The 22,430-nt window shown below is 43.3% G+C and overlaps 1 protein-coding gene across 17 annotated transcripts in view; it reads right to left on the bottom strand.

Annotated features, from left to right (window-relative positions):
* Positions 1–22,430, bottom strand: part of SORBS1 (sorbin and SH3 domain containing 1) — a 251,763-nt gene that overhangs the window by 169,738 nt on the left and 59,595 nt on the right. For 12 of the 17 annotated variants that reach the window (XM_024252977.3, XM_024252976.3, XM_054521424.2 and 9 more), the window contains 1 exon segment: positions 9,243–9,334. The exons of the other annotated variants lie outside the window; for them this stretch is intronic. The gene's annotated coding sequence lies outside the window, so the exon portion shown is untranslated. 17 annotated transcript variants of the gene reach the window in all.

Here is a 22,430-nt window from a genome sequence, read left to right on the forward strand (position 1 = left end):
GTGCTGAATCATTTTAATGATGTATTTTGGCTATTTTGGAAATAACTTCCTAAAACAATATATTTAGTATAAAATACAAGCACAACAGGTTTAGTATATTGCACATATAGTACACTATACTTTGTGGGTGTGTATATACATTTGTACCATGCTCTAAATGCCATTATAAGCTCTTAGCCAATGACTGCTAACACAGGCCCACAGCAAAACACCCCCTGCAGCCTCCATTACACCATCCTGTGCTGAGCATGTTCTACAAAATGTTTTATTTTCTCTGCTAAAGCCTCTGTGCCATTTATTTTTTGTCCTGGTCACAATTTTGACTCTTCACAGCCAAGAGATGGTGTTCAACTGGCTTTGGACCCACCACAAAAAAAATCAAGAAACAATATAACCCAGGATTGTAAAATCCAAGTATTAGGGTAGTCCAAGTCTCATGAGCACTGGTGAACACGGGTAGGCTTACAGACCTCAGAGCTCTAGTCATCAGAAATACTCTGCAGGATGACAAGAAGATGAAAACTCTCTGCCTGGGGTTTACTCTGTACCATCTACTAAACAGAGCTACAGAATTTCCTCTCAGTGCGGCAAGTTCAGGATGATACCATGAGCTGGTGAGTACATCACTCACTATATTTAGTTCTTCTTTCGTGTTTATTACAGGCAGCCATGAGAAATAAACGATGATATTAGGAACCCATCTCTACTGAGACTCTGCCCTTTGAACCCCACAGAAGTTGTTACATGGCCAGTACTCCAGGTTTCCCCAGCACTAAGTGTGTGCAGTTATGTGACAGAAGAGCAGAATTCTAGAATGTCAGAGCCTGAGGAAGGCTCAGACGTGATCTCATTTATCTCAGAAACAACTAAAGCTCAGAGACAGCAGATTGCTGTAGAGTTGGTGGCAAGTCACGTATACCAACAGTCTGATGAACTCTCACCCCAAAACCAAGAAGCCAAAAATGAAAAAGGTTGAAATTCAGTCTCCATCTGGGCTAGCATTCAGTCTTCAGCAGTCTATGAGAATGATTTCAGAAAGGAAACGACGACATGAGAAGAAACAGAAACTGTGGATCATGATGGCTCATAAAATAGGAATGATTCGGATTAAGTTCAGTTATTCAAGTTTTAGGTTGGTTGGGCTTTTTTGTTGGTGGTGGTGGTGTGAAATTCCTTTTCTAGAATCTAAGATGCTTTAGAAGGTACCAGACCCAAAAACTAATTCTTTGTTTCATTAAAACACTGGTGACTTCTGTTGTCCAGTTTTATATTTTTGTCTGACTATTAAAAGGAAAAAAAACTTAGAAACATTCAACTCCTTTGAGTTCAGTAGTTCATTTCTATTTGAAAAATAAAATGAAAATATTTCAGAGCAAATGTAATTAGTAAATTTGTATAAATGTTCCCAACATGGTATTTTTATGAGCAAATCACATTATACAAAGGACATTATATGTTTCAAAACTAATATAATGACTTGATATTTGTAAAGAATACTTTTAAAAAATTACATTATTGCTTTCTTTCCTTCCCCTTAGTTAAAAACACACAAATTTATTTCTTTCTTTTTTTTTTAAGATGTAGTTTCGCTCTTGTTGCCCAGGCTGGAGTGGAATGCAATGGCGCCATCTCAGCTCACTGCAACCTTCGCCTCCCAGGTTCAAGCAATTCTCCTGCCTCAGCCTCCCCAATAGGTGGGATTATGGGTGCCCGCCACCACGCCTGGCTAATTTTTTTTTATTTTTAGTAGAGACAGGATTTCACTATGTTGGCCAGGCTGGTCTTGAACTCCTGATCTCAGGTGATCCGCCCACCTCCGCCTCCCAGTGTTGGGATTACAAGCATGAGCCACCAGGCCCAGCCATAAAACACACAAATTTCTCTATAGAAAAAAATATTTGTTTTACCCTACTGTCCCAACACTTTTTTCCCTATCATTTAAATTTTAGTTTCCTTATTTAAAAAGAGAGGTATCAGGCCAGGCGTGGTGGCTCACACCTGTAACCCCAGCACCTTGGGAAGCTGAGGTGGGCAGATAGCTTGAGGTTGAGACCAGTTTGAGACCAGCCTGGCCAACATGACGAAACCCCATCTCTACTAAAAATACAAAAATTAGCCGGGCATGGTGGCGCACACCTGTGGTCCCAGCTACTGAGGAGGCTGAAGCATGAGAATCGCTTGAACCCGGGAGGCGGAGGTTGCAGTGAGCTGAGATCACACCATTGCACTACAGCCTGGGCAACAGAGTGAGACTCCGTTTCAAAAAAAAAAAAAAAAAAAAAAAAAGGTTGTTTTGTTGAACCTAAAGATCTCTTGATTTTTTAGGATAAGATTTTAAATGAATAGTAAGTTGGGGTGACAAAACCAAAAGCCTGAGAGGATCAAACAGGTAGCAAACAGGTGATGTAGGGACCACAGCAAATTGGACTCCCTCCCGAGGGGACAACCTCTGTTTCATTCCAGCCCACTGTCCCATGCAAGAATAGAGCCCAGTACTGCTAGATATTCTAGTTTTTCACCAGTAGCTAGAAATTGAATTTTGTAAAATTTTCTGATTTTTAAAACTCTGGCCACTAGTTTAAAAACTTTTAAAACACTGGTGTTTTGTGGCCAGCTAGCTTGCAACCCGGCCACAGAAGACAAACTGCTATAAACATGTTAATTCAGGGCACAAATAAATACAATGTCTAGAAACATGAAATCTGCTGGAAAACGAAATTAGCTGTTAGAAAACAAAAAGGGGCTGGGCATGGTGGCTCACACCTGTAATCCCAGCACTTTGGGAGGCAGAGGTGGGTGCACAGCTTGAGCCTAGTAGTTCAAGACCAGCCTAGCCAACATGGTGAAATCCTGTCTCTACAAAAAAATACAAAAATTAGCTGGGCATGGTGGCACACACTTGCAGTCCCAGTTACTAACGGGGCTGAGTGGGAAGATTGTTTGAGCCTGGGAGGTCGAGGCTGCAGTGAGCCATAATCGCACCACTGCACTCCAGCCGGGACAACAATGCGAGACCCTGTCTCAAATAGAAAGAAAACAAAAAGTGTAAAAGGTGTTTCTGCTTCCTCTTTTAATTAAAAGGATTAGCAACTCATATAAGAGACTATTTCCAGCTTTTGAGTCCATATTGGGACAATTCTGGAAGTTGTAAATTTTATTGAAGTTAGGCTGCCTTGAACATAGCTATCTTCCCCAGTCTTTCACCTAGATCTAATCAGAAAAGCCACCTTTTACAGCAGGCACCTACCTGCCACACAGAGCTATCCAGAAGCAGACACATTTAGAATGGGATGTGTGACTAAGCATGATAACTGGGCAGGGGAATGTCATCTCCTAAAAATGTAGAAATGTTATATATGGAAATTGTATACGTGCATATATACCTTAAAGGGGTTCCTGATCCTTTATCCAAAAAGCCTAAAAACCAATACCTTTCTGATTATAATAGTGAATGCTGAATTATCCAAAGTTCAACAAGCACAAATAATACAATCATCTTTTTCAAGCACACCTCTGCAGGAATCATTTTTTATTTAATCACTGCCGTAATCAGTAGACTAGAGAAATTCTCTTTGAGTGAGAAAAACATGGAGTGAGTCATCTCTATGTTGATAAGAAGACAGCAGGATGAGGGCACTGCTGTGAAGTAGGCATCAGATGGTGCCTTGTCTAAATTAGTCAGTGGAACAATCAGAATGATTTCTCCCCATGACGAGCAGTAATCACCGGAGATGATGCTCATCTCCTTGTTTTAGTGACGACCCCAACACAATTTAATGTTTACTTCTCCAAACCAGGGAAAAAAAAAAAAAGGAAAGACAAAAAATGTATTCCACTCTCTGTTTGTAGTCACTAGATGGAAAAAGAGAAAGTATCTTGTTTTTACATGTGGCTGGCAAATGTGCTAAAACTTCCTGTTTGTTTAAAAAGTACAAATACAAATGTGTAAATCTCTTGGAGAAACACCAACACCTAAGAGATGTCGCTGTTGCGTGAAATGGATATCATGTCATTGTAGGTCACAATAACTTTGGCCAGAAAGTGGCCTTATGAACCTCTGGTGATATAAAGCAATATGGCAGCCCAGGGAGATACTTCTAGACAATGACCCCTGAGAAGCTGCCCCCAACCGCACACACTCCAAACAGCAGTGTGGTGACTGGCATCATTGGTTCTGGACACTGAATTAGAATTCAGTTGCCACTCTACTCTTTCAGAGAGGTGGCAACTTATACAAATTCTATTTTGAGTATTTTCCTAGGGTAGCTGGAATTCTTAAGATAAAGAAAATGGGTTTGGATTGCTTTTTAATTTGTCTGAACTCCGCGGTTAGAAACTATCAATCACAAAGGATTCCAAATCCTGTTCTGTTCCACAATGCAAGAAGACCTTGTCTAAAGGGCAGCAGTGAGACGTTCAGTTGAAATGGCCATAATCTGCGGCTCAACTCATGGCAACCACCTCATTTCAAATCCATATTCGTCTAAAGCTGCTGAAAAAAGAAAATATTGAACACAAACAGCTTTAAATCCTTTTTAGAAATAAGGGAAAGGATGGAAGAAAGAAATTGGCCTGACATATCCTCATACATGCAAAATTTGAAACTCAAGTCAAAGTACTCTAGTCCCAAGTTGTTAATGAATGTGAAGCCTCAGACCAATTAAAGGCACTGTGAACAGGCAATGTCCTCAATCAAAAGACACATTGAGCAAGAGGAGTTATAAAACCAACTGGTGAGGAAACTTTCAATGTTTCTAGATCATTTATAAAGAATAAAAGGGATACTATTATTATCCTTTTTAAAGATAATACATAAACATAACACACACAAAAATTTTAAGTAGCTACCCATCTCAGGCCTCTCCTCCTGAGACGGTCTACAAATATACAAGCACTGAAGACTATTCTACAGCCTCAGTGGTTTTTTTGTTTGTGTGTGTGTGTGTTTGTGTGTGTTTAACTTAAGAAGGATACCACTAGTTTTTTAATGTCCCACCACTCTAAGTCTCCAAGGGCATGGGAAGATCCCATATATTTTTTATTCCTGAAATCACTTACTGAAGGAGGAATCAGAAGGAAAAATCCTCCCCCTATGAATGCCAGTAAGTTTCATTCTTTTTAATTTTATTTAAGTTCCACTCTGTGAGAAAAGACAACAAATGAAAACCAGGGTTGATGCCATTCATTATAAATACCGTTCCACTGAAACCCTCATTTGCCATAAACCGTTGGTCATAGACAGAACACTACACAATTAACGTCCATTTTCTAGAGATTACATGTTCCGGAAGTACCAGAGTGTACTTTTCACTCAAGCTGGGGAGTCTTGAAATACATGTAGAAGCAAGTCAGCACTGCCCATGCCCACGGGAGGGACAGACCCCATTCTAGAATGCTGCTGATCACCCTGCCCTCTCTCAACATCATTTCCACAAAAGGCCTGAGAAGACCACATGGGGTTGGGGTTGAGGGAAGGATTGAAAATGTTTTCAAAGAAGGAAATTGTGAGGATATTCAAAAGCTTTGAGGGCAGGGGGATTGGGGGGTTCCTAAACTGAAAGGCTCACAAAGGCAGTCAGACGGAGGAAGGCTCACAAAGGCAGTCAGACGGAGGAAGGCTCACAAAGGCAGTCAGACAGAGGAAGGCTCACAAAGGCAGTCAGACGGAGGAAGGCTCACAAAGGCAGTCAGACGGAGGAAGGCTCACAAAGGCAGTCAGACGGAGGAAGGCTCACAAAGGCAGTCAGACGGAGGAAGGCTCACAAAAGCAGAGGGAGGAGTAGGCAAATAGGCTTTGGAGCCAGTGATGGTGGGAAAAGGCAAAAATGTCTATGGCAGCTAGAGACTGCAAGACTAAAGGAACTCACTAGGAGCCTCAAAATGGGAAAACTAAGGCGCCCAACGAGAAGATGGAAGAAGCTCAATGGGACGATTTGTCTGGGAAACAGACAAAGCAAATATGGGGCAGCTGCATTTTATGCCAGAAGCCCACAAATAGATGAAGATGTGCATGAATCAGAACTGATTTTCTCGTATCAGTCGATGGCAGTTGAGGGGTACAGGTGGAATGCATACATCTACCACAACCATTACAGTATATTTGTTATCCTGTAGCATTTATCCTTGATATTTTGAAGATAATCATAAATATCTTCTAACTTCTAGCCCTGTAAATCACGGTGCCTGTTTGGCCTTCTTCAGAAAATTTTATCATATCTAACTTCTCATTGCAAAATTACTGATTTTCAGGTATGTTTTCACTTAGTGAACCCTCAATGAACTTTTGGATGATATAACTATTGAATGAGAAAAATATCTGAAATGTAATAACAGTAAATTAAATTTAGTCATTGAAATGGCTTGTAGAAGTTCCAGTGCCTAAGAGCAATGTAGCTTACAGGCTATTGGCAAAGGCTGCGGGATGTTCTTGCTTGCTAATAATTCACTCAGCTGACCAGATTTATAATTATTCAATCTTGAAACTAATTTTCTTGATTTGGGGAAGTCACAGCACTTCAAACTTTTTACATAAGGTGAGGCTTTATGACTACTTTTATACCATATTATCTCATTTGTATAATTCATATTTGCATAAAATGGAAACCATATTCATTAGCATGTCTTTATTTACTTCTTAGTAGGGACTCTATATGGAAAATATACCCTTTGCCTTCGCCTTCCCTCTTCCCTCTGTCAAAAATCCTACGCATCTCTTCCTTTCTCTCCCTAGATGATCTCATTCAGTCTCATGGCTTTAAATATCATCTATATGCCGACGACTCTGAGAGATACCATTTCCAGCCCCAGCCAACTCTACATCTTTATGGGAATATCGAATGGGCATCTCAAACCTAAGATGGCCCAACAGAACCCTTAGGGTCCCTCTTTGCTCCTTATCTCAGTGAACGGCAACGTCATTCGCCTAGCCAAAAACACTGGACTAATCCTCGACTCTTGTTTTTACTCACACCCCACATGCAACCTAGAAGGCTCTACCTTCAAAATGTATCCTGAGCCTGACCGCTTCTTCGTATCATTCAATCATCACTACTCTAATCCAAGCCACACCCTAATCTCCTGCCTGGACCACTGGAAGGACCTCCGATAGATTATACAGATTTGATTCTTGCCCCTAGAATCTATTCTGCACTCAGGATCCAGAGGAAAAATGTTAAAGCACAAAGAAGATCACATGGACTATGGCATCCAATCACTCTCAGAGTAAAAATCAAACTCCTTACCATGGCCTACAGGGTCTGGCTCCCACCTACTGCTCTTATTTCACATCACTCTCCCTCCCTATAAACACCCACCAGCCCAAGTCCAGCCAAACTGTTCCTCTACTAAGCCAAGCTTATCCTACGTCAAAGGCCTTTCTTTTCACTTGCTATTCCCTCTGCCTGAACACTCCTCCTCCTCTGGTTCCTTTACTCCACTCAGGTCTCTGCACAAAACCAATCTCCTTCTTTTTCTCTCTCACATACATAGAAGCCTTTTTAGACCATTCTTTCAAAAAGAGCCCCGCCAGCCCCTCACCTTGTTTTACTGTTTTCATACCACTCATTACCACCTGAAATTATACTGTCTATTTAGTTGTTTGCTTCCTTCATAAGTATTGCTCACAATACTTAGTGAACACCCATCAGGTGTGAGGTGCTCTTCTAAGAGCTGAGGATACAACAGTGAACAAGACAAGACAAGCAAAGACCCCTGTCCTCACGGAGCTCACATTCTTATGTATCATTCCCACTCAAATCTAAGGTCCAGGGAGGCATAGACACAGTCTGTCTTATGACCACTGAATCCCCAGAACAGTGCCTTGGCACAGAGCAGGCATTAATACATATTTGTTGAATGCATAAGTGTCCTGCTACCTGATGCCATCTGCTTCCCTGAGGACTTCCACTACAGAGCCCTTCCTGCCTACCAGATGGGATTCAGGTTCTGGGACTCAGAATGTCACTGTGTCCCCTTGGACAGGGCAGTCTGGACAGCCAGCCTCCTGTGGCTGATCTGGTTCCCTAATCCTGGGCCTGCTTACCTAACTGACTGCCTTTCCTTCCTGTTCCAACCCCCAGCATCCTGCCAACTCACCAGTGGCCATCCCACTGGGATCTGTCTCAGTGGGTCACAAGAGCACCTGATCCACATCATAGGAGCTGACCAGGTAGTGTTAAACAGGCCAGCTTTTCTCTACAAAGAGTAGCTGAAATAAAGGTGCATGGGTTCTTCAGCGTCCCTGGCTCATGGTGGTCCTGTCCCTCGATATCTCACCTAAGACCTCCAACATCAACTAGCTGTCATACCTGGAGGCACTCTCACCTCAGCACTGGAACACATTGTTACTAAGGACATATTTTTGCCTCTTTCAACTGTCATAGAGGCAAGATGTGTACCTGCTGTGATGAGTAATTAAGTTTCTTTCAAAAAAGGAAGAACATTTGTTAACTGTGAAATTCTCTGATCTCAAATAAAAATGAAGGTAATTGTGAAATGTCAATTCATCTTTCAAGAAAATGGTAGCTATGCTGGTAGGAAGGGAAAAAAAAAAGAAAGAGAGAATGGAAATCTCTTGAAGAACCACTCTGGAAGTCTCAGAAAATAAGTATTTAAAACCCATTATTTCCAACATATCAGTTTCACACTTTAATGTATCTGTTGGCTCAGAAGTGCCCTGCTTGAATACCCCTATGAGACTGGCAGATGAAGGTGTCTATGAACATCACAAAAGTCAAGGCAGGAAGCCCCAAACTGGTGGTCAGTTGAATTGGGCTGACTATGGCAGCCACACTGTAACACTTATATCTGGAATTCCAACTTGAAAAGTGTGTTAATAAAGTTAATAAATGTAGCAGATAGGAGGAGAATTGCCTTGCTCTACATCTCAGAGCCAAACAGTATTACCTTCTATTTGCCCAGGACTTTATTCTCCCTGGGCAAATATAAGCATTCGTGCATACATTACTTCTTGCATAGATTATCTCTTTTAGTCTGCAAAGCAAACATATCCTGTAAACAGCAGAATATGTTTCTCTGTCTGGGGCCTGGGAGGTCAAAGAATTCACCTACAATCCCACAGTAAAAATGGCAGAACCAAGTAAGTACCAAAACCCAGATATGCCTAGGCCCAGCCCAGTACACTTCCTTCTATAATAGGAAAGGACAGCATAGTTCTCTGCAAATCGCATTCTACAGTTAACAAAGTATTTCTCTTCACTGAGAAGAAGGAAAAAAACACATACATTCACCAGTGGTTTAAGGTGGTGGGAAGATGCATTGGTCCAGGAGCTCTGGGCAGAAAGGTTTCACCAACTCTTCCAAAGGATGCCAACTCCTGCAATGACAAATGTACAAAACACCTGGTGTGAATCACAGGCACCCTGTGGCCTCTCCCCAACGGGACTCATTTAAACACCATTTGCCAGGCAATTTAGGCGTAAACCCCTATCTCTTGTAGCCCGATTTCCTTCCCCACTCTGACTTCCCAAAGTAGAACAAGGATCTTTAATTCACCAGCTGAAATGGTCCCCATTAGAATCACAGGATCTTGGGCAGAAGGCAGCTTTAGAGATCATCTTTAATGGAGATTAAAAACCGAAAGCACAAGGGGTGACATCCAGCCTGTGGAAGTGTTACATTTCATCTATGGATATGTTTAGAAAATCTGAGCCAAACGTAAAAATCAGAGCTATCACACAAAAACTCAGATTTCTGGCTTCTCTTAAAGAAAGAAAAAAAAAAATCAGACCTGTCAACATGGCCCACATTTATGTCTGAAAATGATCAGGTGGTGCTAAGCATTAAAAGCAGTCACCCTTCATAGGCAGGCTTGGCTGCTCCAATATACCACAGTCCCCACCACTCCCTACTGTCTCCTCAATACAGAGAAGAACTGGGGTTGTCATTAGTCATTGCCCTTGCATTATTGTTTTTCTTGTGGTACAGAAATATTTTCTTCTACTTACAATTCTAACAAAAGTGGGAAAACAAAAGCGGCCTAGTTCCAAGAAAAAAAAAATGGTAGAGCACATATAGTAACTCAAGTTGGTAGCCTCACTCCTGTAGACATTTGCAACCCCCGAAGAAGTACAACATTCCCACTTTACATGAATTAAATGTAAGCAGGAAACTGACTTGCCCACTCCCATAGTTAGATGCAGAGGTCAATCTAGGTCTCTCGACTGCCTAATCCACGACTCTTTCACTATGCTGGACTACATACTAGTCTTATACTATTAAGCAAAAAAATTAATACAATAAACAAGTACACACACACTATTAACTAATTAAAAATACTTATCAAAAATACTTTCACAGAAGTATTAAAGTCAAGGAAATACAGTTCAAGCACCCCACTTTCCACTAAAATGCTTGCCATACATCAAAAGTGCTCAGTGTCCTAAACAGTCTGGAATACTCTTTATGCTAGAAAAATCTCCCTTAACATGCATCTTCAATACAAGACTGTAAATAAGTTTATGTGCAAGGTAACAGCACTGTAATAAGTAAGCAATGTTCAACAATAAGATCTTGATAGTACTTATTTATATCACTCCCACAAAGAATTTATTGATTCATTCACTTAACAAATATTTATTGAGCCCTATTACACTCCAGGAAGTATGCAAGGTGATGGAGATACAAAAGTGAACAAGACCCTCAAGTTGATCTGAATAAAAGATAAATCCAGACACTCAAAATGAATTATAAAATAATGGGTAATTGTAGTGATCTGCAGTCAAATGCTCTACCCCTGAGCTAAACCCTCTACGGTAAGTGTAGTGATCTGAGTATGCACCTGTGTTATGGGAGCACTGAGCAGGGGCACCTGATGCAGTGGAGGTGAAAAGATACTTCCTAGCATGGACAAAGGCCTCAGGAAATCCTAAAGGTTGGATGGGAGTGGACCAGGCACAGGGAGAAATGGAGGACAATGGAGGCAAAAGCAAGGAGGTGAGAACAGCCCCTATAATTTGGTCTTGTCGAGATCTCCTATTAGCTCTGGGTCTTAAAAGCCCCTGCCTGATGCCACGTGACCCAACATCTGCTGGGACTTGATCCACAGCCCTACTTATGCACTTACAGAAGTTTATCTTGACAAGTGCCCATATTAAAAATGTCACGGATTCAGCCCTGCTCCCTGGCAATGCCTACCTATGACTCCCTGGAGTCTGCTGTCCCAGAGTCTACAGGGCCTAAGAAACACAGTGGTAGAAATACTAAGCCTTCAGGCGCAGTGGCTCACACCTGTAATCCCAGCACTTTGGGAGGCCGAGGCGGGTGGATCACGAGTTCAGGAGTTTGGAGACCAGCCTGACCAACATGGTAAAACCCCATCTCTACTAAAAATAAAAAATTAGCTAAGCATGGTGGCACGCACCTGTAATCCCCGCTACTCAGGAGGCTGAGGCAGGACAATCGCTTGAACCAGGGAAGCAGAGTTTGCAGTGAGCCAAGATCATGCCACTGCACTCCAGCCTGGGTGACAGAGTGACACTCCATCTCAAAAAAAAAAGAAAAAAGAAATAAAGAAATACTAAGCCTTTCATGATGGACAAAAGACAGTAAATAAAGATGTTTTTCTCATACCAGTCACGAGGCTGCCCTGTCTATCTCCACCCCAGGGCCTGGATTTCCGCAGCAAGAAGCTACTACGTATTTGAGCCTCAAGCAGGAAGCTTTGTGAAAAAATGTTCCAGAATATCTGCCCATCAAAATCCCCACATGGAGTTCTCCTTTTCTTCATAGATAAGAAAGAAGTGAGTCACCAGCCCTGATCTAGGCTGAGGCAAAGCCGGGGAAAAGCACTCCAAAATACAGGCTGGAAAGCAGCACACAGAGGAGTAAAGACCGAACACGTGGTCAAGGGTAGGATTCCGGTTCAAGGCCCGTATGAGGAAACAAAGACGCAGAATTCACCTGAAGAATCGGAAGAGCTTCCCTGGATCAGTAACTAGTGGGCAGGTTCCCAAGTATGGCTGAAAATTAGAAACACCTGCAGAACTACAGCAACAAAATAACCCCCTATGTACCAGAGCCATTAAATCAGAATCTATGGTTTAGAGGTCCAAGCACTGTCCAGGACCTCCTCACAGGTGATTGTGATGTCCAATATGAAAAGAGTGTATTTCACCCAGAGGTCTCAGAAGCTCCAAAACTTCTTCAAGGACATGAATTCAGCATCCTCCAGGAAAGAGCCAAGGATCCAGATCTTTAGGGAAGTAGCACATCCCTGGTATGTTTACCCACTCTCTGCATCACACTATGACAACCACCACAACTTCTTTTAAATAAATGTGAAAAAAAAAAAAAAAGGAATGCCAGCAGCCAGAATAGCAAATGGGTAAGTGAAGTGGCCTTCCTCTTTGCCCCCATCCCCTATATACCATGACCCAATGTCAGTGCCTCTTGGTAAATGATTGGGGGTGTCCAATCTCAGCAGTGGATCTGAGCCTTCATACACCTGTGTGGGTTCACTGCTCTGGCAGAACAAAGGATGTGGGAGCATCCAGTCATTCAGGTGGCCTTCGAGGAATAGCTCCAAAGCACAGAGCACTCTGATCAGGTCCTTCCTGCCCACCAAAGCACAGGACTCTACCGATCAATGCAGCGCCTGCAAACCTGCCAAGCCCGGCTGAGCACTTCTCTTTCCAGATTTCCACTTTGTGGTCATGTAACGACCTGAGCAATCTCGAGCTAAGACTGGCAAAGTAAATGCCGTGTACCGCAAAGATGACAGACGGATCGGAGTAAATTGGCTCCCTGAATGCACCAGCCTGCAGAAATCTCTTCCCCCAACATTACAAGGTGCCACGAGGTGACCTTCAGGCAGCCAGCACCAGAGAAACCCACAGCTGACCAAGGTCAGCCTTTCTGATTGCAAGGCCCAGCAGCAATCCATACTATCCTTCCAAGGAACAAGGAGACAGGCAGGTGTCCCCATCAACCTAAGGATCCTCCATGTAAGCCATAATGCAAACTTGGAAGAGCATGGTGGAGGAGGAAGTTTAGGAAAAGCTCAAGATCATAATTTGCCCCCTCTTGGTGGTCCTCAATTTATTTATTTATTTATTTATTTATTTATTTATTTATTTTGAGAAGGAGTCTTGCTCTGTCACCCAGGCTGGAATGCAGTGGCGTGATCTCAGCTCACTGCAAGCTTCACCTCCCAGGTTCATGCCATTCTCCTGCCTCAGCCTCCTGAGTAGCTGGAACTACAGGCGCCTGCCGCCACGCCCGGCTAATTTTTTATATTTTTAGTAGAGACGGGGTTTCACCATGTTAGCCAGGATGGTCTCAATCTCCTGACCTCGTAATCTGCCCGCCTCGGCCTCCCCAAGTGCTGGGATTACAGGCGTGAGCCACCGCGCCCGGTGGTGGTCCTCAATTTTTAAAAGATTCACTAATTTTCCCTGCAGCACGGTTATATTCTGGCCTAAAACAAGACATTTCTCTGTCCCAACCCCCCAAAAGACTTCACAAGAGTTGTCCCAGGCCCTGCCAAAGACCTCAAACCATCATCTCCCTTATTCATCCCCCATCCCAAGAATACAGATCAATACCAACCATTGTGAAAGTCACCTCTGCCACCCTTATTCCTACCAAACATCAATCCAGACCACCCGACCCCACTCTGGACCACTCTGGCCTCTCCTGTTACAAGTTCTCAAAGCCCCATGTATCTCTCCTTCCTAGCATGAATCACTTATATTTTCACATTGTTGTCCCACTAACCTATATATGGACAGGGATCCATATAATCATTTCTGCTTTGCTTTGTTATTGCTGTTGTTTTAAAATTTTAAGGGGTCTTTGTTTGATGGCTCACTGTATCCCAGTATAGTACCTTGGAGCCCTCTGGTTTCCTTCAAAATACACCTCAAATTTCATGCCACTCAGCTCAGACTTAGTCCCTCTCTCCTTGTTCCAGATCCAAGGCCCAAGCTGCTTTCTGAGCTCACGACATACTCTCTTCTCCTTCTCCCTCCACAAATTCCAACTCTTCCATCAACAAACACAGGCAGTCCAGGGGAGCAAATGCCCAGCTGGCCCTGAGGCTGACCAACATGGGAAGGAAACAAATCAGAAGTTATCTATTTCATGTTTGGGCAGTGTTTTTTTGTTTTTGTTTTTTTTTTGAGACAGAGTCTTACTCTGTCGCCCAGGCTGGAGTGCAGTGGCATGATCTCGGCTCACAGCAACCTCTGCCTTCCAGGTTCAAGCGATCCTCCTGCCTCAGCCTCCTGAGTAGCTGGGACTACAAGCATGCACCACCATGCCCGGCTGATTTTTGTATTTTTAGTAGAGATGGGGTTTCACCATGTTGGCCAGCCTGGTCTCGAACTCTTGACCTCGTGATCCGCCTGCCTCAGCCTCCCAAAGTCCTGGGATTACAAGTGTGAGCCACCGCGCCCCACCATGGGCAGTGTTTTTTTAAATCACACTGCATTATTTTATTTAAGATGATGTTCTAATATGCAAAATGAATCCCTTTTCTGACCTTGAAAAAGACTTCTCTCTTTTCCTTAACAAAACCCACCGGGGCCATAACCGGTGCCAACATCTCTAGGACCTGAACCCTGCTGAAGCTTCCCGGGTGCTCAATGATGAGGTGGCTCCCACTTCCCAAACACCTCTTGGCTGTGTTCCCATTGCCCAGCTGTCCTCCTCCTGCATCCATTGGCAAAGGAAGATGAATCCTCAAGAGCTTTTTAAAGCTCTTCCACCTACTCCACTGATTCAGTAGGAGGGAGAATGAATGTTTCCAAGTTCTCTGAATGACACAAAGCTCATAAAGTATAACAAAATTAGTTGAAAAATAACAAAATGAGTTTAGCTCTCCCTTCAGAAAAAAGAAAAAAAAGAAAGCATGCCTACTTTCAATGATTCACAATGACTTCACAATTTTTCCTCCACTAGGATATGTATTCTTCCTCCCAAAGCTAATGGTTCTCTCTCCTCCCCTCCCTAAGACAGCATAGGAACAGATCTCCGGAAACCTGCTCTATCTGATTTGAGACCCCCTGAAAAAAATCTCAACAAAGTCCAGGGTACCCCATGCCAGAGGGTCCTTCCCCAGTCTTTGCATTTGCTGTTCTGCCTGCAAAGCTCTTTCCCTTTTTCTCACCAGGGAAAGAGAGCATTCTCACTTTTGAGAGCTCAGATCAAATATGCTTTTTCACTGGGGCTAGCCCAGACTCCCTAACCTTACTCTCACCAGTAAAAGCTGCTTTCCTTGTAGACCCTCTCACAATCTGTAATTATCTTATTTATCCATATTTCCCTTTACGGGTTAGAATCTTGCCCAACTTGTTTACTGCTGTACCCCCAGCAACACAACACATAGCAAGTACTCAGTAAAACGTTGCTGAGTGGGTTGGCAGGCAAACAAGGAGGAAGAGGCAGGCCAGTGGGAACAGAGCTGACAGCCCTTTAAAGATGCCCCATGGCATCTTCATCATGGCATGAAGCATGGGCAGGACTTAATCATGGCCTCTAGAATGGGTCTCTTGGTTTCTCTTGCCTTGATTCTTCTCAAGTCTGTTGCTACTTAGATACTGGTTCCACCACCATATACCCCTGACTCCACCCCAATTGTTCAGACCTGGGTATTTCCCAGGAAACCCAGTTCCCATGTTTGGCTTCTCTTACTCTGCCTCCATTCAGCCATCCTCAGCTTCAAAAATTCAGACATCCACAGGGGTGTCTGACCTTTTATGACTTCAAGACCCTCAAGAATCTGACCTAAGCCCACCCCTCAAACCATATCTCCAATACCCCACTTTGCCCTCCATCACCACCAATGAGCTCACGGCTCAGCTCTCTGGATCCATCATGCCTAAACCTTTGCTCAGGTCTCTACTGCTTAAAACATCTTTCTGCTGCCTCATTACCTGTTAGCTTCCTTCCACCCCTTAAGTCATCCCTCACCACCACCACCACCCCACCCCCAGGCTAGAACTGATACCCTTTCCCTCTGCCCCACAGTCATATTTGCCCTCAACATCTGGAAATTATCTTTAATCTCTTTGTTTCCCCCAAATGATTGCCCCTTGATGGTTGGGACCCATCCAATTCATCCCTGTTGGCCCAGAGCCTGGCACATAGTAGGCACTCAATAAGCATACACTGAACTAAACTACCTTGTTTTCTCCTTGACAATTCCCATTTCCAAAATGACTCTTTGCAGAATGTTAATACTCGGTACAAGTAACAGAAATATTCTGTTATTACGCATGCTTACTTAAGCCAACTTATAAGAAATAGCTGGGGTGGTAGTTTTATCACCATCATCATAAAACTGAAGACCTGAATGCTAACAGGCAGAAAGGTATGGTACAAAGAGTTCTGGGTTCAAGTCCAGACTAAGGCACTTGCCAGCAGTATAATTATGGGCATGTTACCTTCCTTCTCTGGCCCTAAGTTTCTTCCTCTGTAAGATAAAAGGCCCAGTCAGACACGAATGGTCACATACTGTATGATTCCATTTACATGAAATGTCCAGAATAGATAAATTCATAGAGACAGAAAGTAGATTGTTGGTTGTCAGGGAAACGGGGTAGAGGGGAACAGGGTGAAAATGCTAAATGGAGCTTCTTTTTGGGGTGACAAAAATGTTCTGGAATTAGTAATGATGGTTGCCAACCTTTGTGAATACACTAAAAAAAAATTGTCTACTTAAATGGTTAAAACAATGAATTTTGTGTCATGTGACTTTTATCTGACTAAAAGAAAGAAAGAAAGGGCTAGACTAGAACAGAGGTTGAAAATTGGAGGTCCAACGGGCCACACCAGGCCTATGGCATGTTCTTTAGACCTAAACAAAGTTTTCAATATGTTATATTTGCACAAACAACTCAAAAGCCAAAGATTTTCTTTTTAATTATTTTTTTTTTATAGTGATGGGGTCTTATTATGTTGCCCAGGCTGGTTTCAAACTCCTAGGCTCAAGCGATCCTCCCGCCTCAGCCTCCCAAAGTGCTGAGATTACAGGCATGAGCCACAGCACCCAGCCTCAAAGGTTTTCTTGATTATAGTGGTGATTATACAAATCTGCACGGGACTACATACACGTGTGCACATACACAAATGAGTACATATAACACAAATGATATCTGAATAAGAACTATAGATTGCAGCAATGTCAATTTCCTGGCTTTGATGTCATACTATACCTACATAAAATATTAACACTGGGGAGGTGGGGTGAAGGGCACACAGGATCCCTCTGTACCATTTGTTGCCACTTCCTGTGAGTCTATGATGATTTTTTTTTTTTTTTTTTTTTTTTGAGATGGAGTCTTGCTCTGTCGCCCAGGCTACAGTGCAGTGTCATAATCTTGGCTCACTGCAACCTCCACCTCCTGGGTTCAATCAATTCTCCTGCCTCGGCCTCCCCAGTAGCTGGGATTACAGGCGTCCGCCACCATGCTCAGCCAATTTTTGTATTTTTAGTAGAGATACGTTTTCACCATGTTGGCTAGGCTGGTCTCAAACCTCTGACCTCAAGTGATCTGCCAGCTTCAGCCTCCCAAAGTGCTGGGATTACAGGCATGAGCCACCACGCCTGGCCTTAGAATGATTTTTAAATTACAATAACATTTATAAAGCCAAACATTTTATAATTTCAAAATGTGGCTTCTCCTTAAAAATAATAGGATCTGGCAACACTGGGCCTCAAGGATAACAACTGGATGGAGGCAGGTAGTAGCTGCTGCCCTGTAAATGGCCATGGCTCTCCAATTCATCTCCCTAACACCAAAGCTGAGTGTTGGCTGCCACTGATCCCAGTTGCATGCACTGGTTTTTCTCTTACAAAAGATAAATATTTATCTATCAAAAACAGGGAAATGAAAGGTCAAGAGTCTTATATTTCCAGAAAAAAGGAAGACCACAACATTTTTGTGAGTGAGGAGAACATTCCTAACAGTTTGGTCTTCAATCTCTTACCCTTCATCTCGTGCTACCTGCCTGACCTCTGAAGCATTTGAGGTTTAGACTCCCGGACTCTAACTCTTTTGGACCAAATTTCTTACTAAGTCAGCAAATAAACTTTAAAATCAAACCACTGGAAAAGAACACAGCTTAACTACACAATATCTCATTCTCCCCTAAGTATGTTGGTTCTTTCATCTCGCCTTTCCTGAGAACACAGGATCCCACTCTCAGCCATCAAAAGGAATAAGCCACCCCTTATGCAAGATCACATCCAGAAAAATAAGCAGAATTTCTTTTCTCCACTGAAACTATAGTTCTATTTAGTAAGGTAGGGAAAAGACCCTTAGAGTGTGCATTCCCCCACCTTTCTTACCACCCCACCATCCCACCCACTCGCGGAGAACGTGCTTAGAATGCAACTGTCCCTGAAAAGGGGGCGGGCATAGTCACAGACAACCCAAGTAAATTGCCAGTGAATGTTTTTAGCATAGCCATTTCCAACCAGGTTACACAAAAAGATCACCTGGGGCTCCAGGTGGAATTTTAATATCCTCTCCTCAGGTGACACGCATGCAGTCTGCCCAGCATGAATCCATCCTGGGGTGCCTGGAAATCAGTGATCTAGAAAACTCCGACCCCTGGCTACCTGGACAGCAGGGTAGGACATACGTCTCCAGCCACTAGCCACAGGTGGCAATTGAGCCCTTGAAATATGGTTAGTGTGACTTGAGATGTGTTGTAAGAGTCATGTACACATTGGATTTTGAAGACTCAGAATTTTAAAAAAGAATGTAAAATATCTGAGAGTTTTTTTAATGCAATTACATATGGAAATGATAATATTTTGGATATACTGGGTTAGAAAAAAAGTGTTGTTAAAATTAATTTTGTCTGTTTCTACTTTTTTAACGTGGCTACTAGAAAGTCTTAAATTACCTTTGTAGCTCATATCATATTTCTACTGCACAGCCAGACTCAAGGAGACACTCATCATTCTAGAGTGGGGATTACAGTCATAACTAAAAAGGCAAGAAGGCTGGCCACGCTGGTTTCCACCTACCAACTGTGTGATGTTAAACGAGTTCTCAGTCTCTGATGTTCAGTTTCCTCCCCTGTACACACAGGCATAACATCCACAACCTGGGCTGCTGCTGAGCGCACATAAAAGAAGAGAGCTGGAAGCACTAACCACGCATCTTCTTCCAGCTGGTACTCAACACCTGCACACCGCCAGCCCTTCTTCCTTCCCCGCCTTCCTTAAGGACACAAAATTTGAGTCCAGATCATCTGGCTTCAAATTTACTAACCACAACGTCCAGTTCTGCACGGTGGCAGCAAGTAGGACAGTGGTTCTCCATCTACAGGGTAAAAGGAATCACCTGGGAAGCCCAAATCTCCCAGAGATTCAGACTCTGTCCACCTGGTATGGATCCAGGTATACACATTTCCCACAAGCATCTCAGAACATCCTGATGCCTGGGGTCTAGAAGTTACTTTGAGAAACACTGACACAGCTGAGAAATTGTGACCAATATCGGCAAGACTCCCTGGGGACTTCCCCAGCCAGTCAGACAGACCAGCCTCAACAAGGCAGGTGTGACCCACGGAGAGACCAGGAACTGGTCATAGGCCTTTTCCCAGCAGACGGCTGCTTTCCTGAGATCTTTCAAACCTAGGTAGGCAATCACCGTCTGCCCTGGGCACTGCTTCAAACATCAGAAGGCAGCTGATATTTTCTGCCCTCACACAAGGCCCCTCGAGGTAGTCAAAAAATATGGACAATTTCAAGGTAACCAACAGCTTGGCCATTGGGCTAAAAAGACCTTGTTGAAGCCAGGCATGGTGGTATGGGTCTGTAGTCCCAGCTCCTCAGGAGGCTGAGGCAGGAGAATGGCTTTAGGCCAAGAGTTCAAGGCTGCAATGTGCTATGATCGCACCTGTGAACAGCCACTGCACTCCAGCATGGGCAGCATTGCATGACCCTGTCTCTAAAAAAATAAATAAATAATAAGTAAATAAGACTGTGATGCCTATTTACTTACCAGCAGTACCAGGCGGGTCTTTTTTTCTGCCCTTGACTGGTACTCTTGCCTGAACATTCTGAGTGTCAGTCTTCTGGATGTTACTCTTCCGCAGAAACATTGCTCTGCCCTTCTAGGAGCCGACAGAAAGAAGCTCCATGCACAGACCTGCAAGTCCCAGCAGGCTGTTTGTTCTGGGGCCTTTAGCCACTCAAAGAAGTCATCTCACTGAACGTGAATGTTGGACAGGCGGCTCACACAGATCGATTCGACCCCAGGAGGCACAGACAGAAGAAAGCACTCTCTTTATCTAAGCCAAACAGTCACTGCTCCTTCCCTTGGTTTAAAAATCCTCTCTGTGCTAAACCACCTCCACCTCAAAGCAGTACAAAAGAGCAATTTCTTGGAGAACAAAAATTAAAATATCCTTCCCCAATAATATTTCTGTCAGTAAAATGTGGCCTAGAAACTCAACCTATTCTCCCTTCTCAAAGCAAATTTCCTTTCTATTTATGGAAAAAATACAGTCTGAATGAATTGCCAACATTTCCCCACTAAATTCAAACCGCTTCAAATTATTTTTGAAGATAGGGTATGAAGTAAATAAGCACTGAATCTGAGAACTCTGACATATTTCTTTATTTTTAACACAGGAAAATGATCTGGGATTTGTGCAGAATGAAGTAACACTAAACACACGCTGACTCCAGGAAATCAGCCCCAGGCCCCCTGCCACAGAGCATTTCCCCCATCACTCACCTTCCAGAGTGTGCTTCTCACATTCTACTGCCTCACCATCCTCTGTTCTATGCCCCAGATAGAACAGACCAGTGTTGCCTGAACATAACTGGGTCTCCATGTAGCCCAGTGTCCACTTGGTGGCCATACAAGGAAGCAATCCAACTCAAACATAAAAAAAATTAACTTAAAATGTTAAGGGATCTCTTGTGGCGCACCAAAAGGAGGGAATTAAATTATTAACGCACAGGAAAGTATCTTCAAAATCCTTTCTCCTTCTCTACCACTTGATATCCTAAACACAGACAGCTCCTCTAGAAACTTCCTTTTACTTTTCATCTCCTGTGCTGATAAACACTTCTTGCCTCTCCCTCCTCCTTTCCTTTGGCCTCCATTCTCTCTTCTCACCTACAAGTATTGGCCCTTTCAGATGCCAGTAGCTGCTTACACACATATACATACACACACATACACAAACACACACACACACACACACAAACACTCTGACCATCCCTACTTCCTAGTTCTCTAATTCAGCCTCTACTCATTGCCCTGACTCCATATGAAAAAGGCCCAGGCACTAAATTAACCAACAGAAACTTCTCCTTAGAAGGTAGTGTTACTAGGAAAGTTGAGTAATAGACAATAGAATTCTCTTTTGCAGAGAGAAGAGGAGAAAGTCCATGAACATTCACAGTGGCATGTGGCAAGAGGTGGTGATGCTAGAAGCTAATGCCTAGTAGTGCTAAATGTCACCACTCAGATCAGCTGGGCCCAGCTTCAGAAAAGATGCTCTTTATATCCAAGTTAGACCTCTGCTGCAGAGAGAACCCCAGCACAGCCATTAATAAACCACACCACCCTGACCTCCAAAAGTTTCTCAACACACTGCCTGGCTATATCCATCTCTACATTAGCTGGGATAACGCAGTAAATAAAGAGGGGTATTTCCCAGGTCTCTGTCTATAGCAGAGATTCATCTTGGTGCTCGGAGAAGTTAACAATTACCTGAATATGAGGAACTGTGGGCCTAGCACCATGAAGAACTTCTAAAATAGCTCTGCTTGTACAAATAGTTCGTTCCTTCACTCTCCATGCACTGAGGAAGTTTGGGAGGCAGTGAGGACAAAAACAGAAAAACTATGATGAATATGACCCAGCCTCTACTCCCATGGATTAGCTGTGTGGCCTTGGGCGAGTTTCTGCACCTATCTGAGCCTATTTCCATTTCTGCACAATGGCATGGCTGGCCATAGGTGATCAAGTTCCTTTCCAGCACTGCCGTTTCACAGCTCTGTGATTTTAAGGATACCTGCCATGGGGGTCACGGCCAAACAGGTGGGAAGAAGGGCAGACAGAAGAGGGAGTACAAGCTATTACAAAATCTTAATTATTACTGATCACGGTTTGGAGCTCTAAGAAAACATTCACTGCAACTCCAAAAACTGCAGGTGTCAAGTGTGGTCAGCAGTCACAGGCCAGTTTCTGGGACCCCTAATCTTAATAAGAGAAAGATGTGCACACTATAGCAGGCCATTCACTTATGGGCTGCAGGAAGACACATTAAGGGCAGTGACTTCCTCTCACTGTAGCAAGACCCTCCCAATCCTAGTGAAGTCCAGAGTTCATTCTCCCTGGTCTGCAGATGAGTGCACAGGGTCTGAATGACTCCCCAAAGTCGCAGTTTGGTGGTAGCAAAACCAAGGGAGAAGCTCAGATTGACTTCCCAGCTCA

This window comes from Pongo abelii, chromosome 8, assembly GCF_028885655.2.
Source record: "Pongo abelii isolate AG06213 chromosome 8, NHGRI_mPonAbe1-v2.0_pri, whole genome shotgun sequence".
Classification (NCBI taxonomy): domain Eukaryota; kingdom Metazoa; phylum Chordata; class Mammalia; order Primates; family Hominidae; genus Pongo; species Pongo abelii.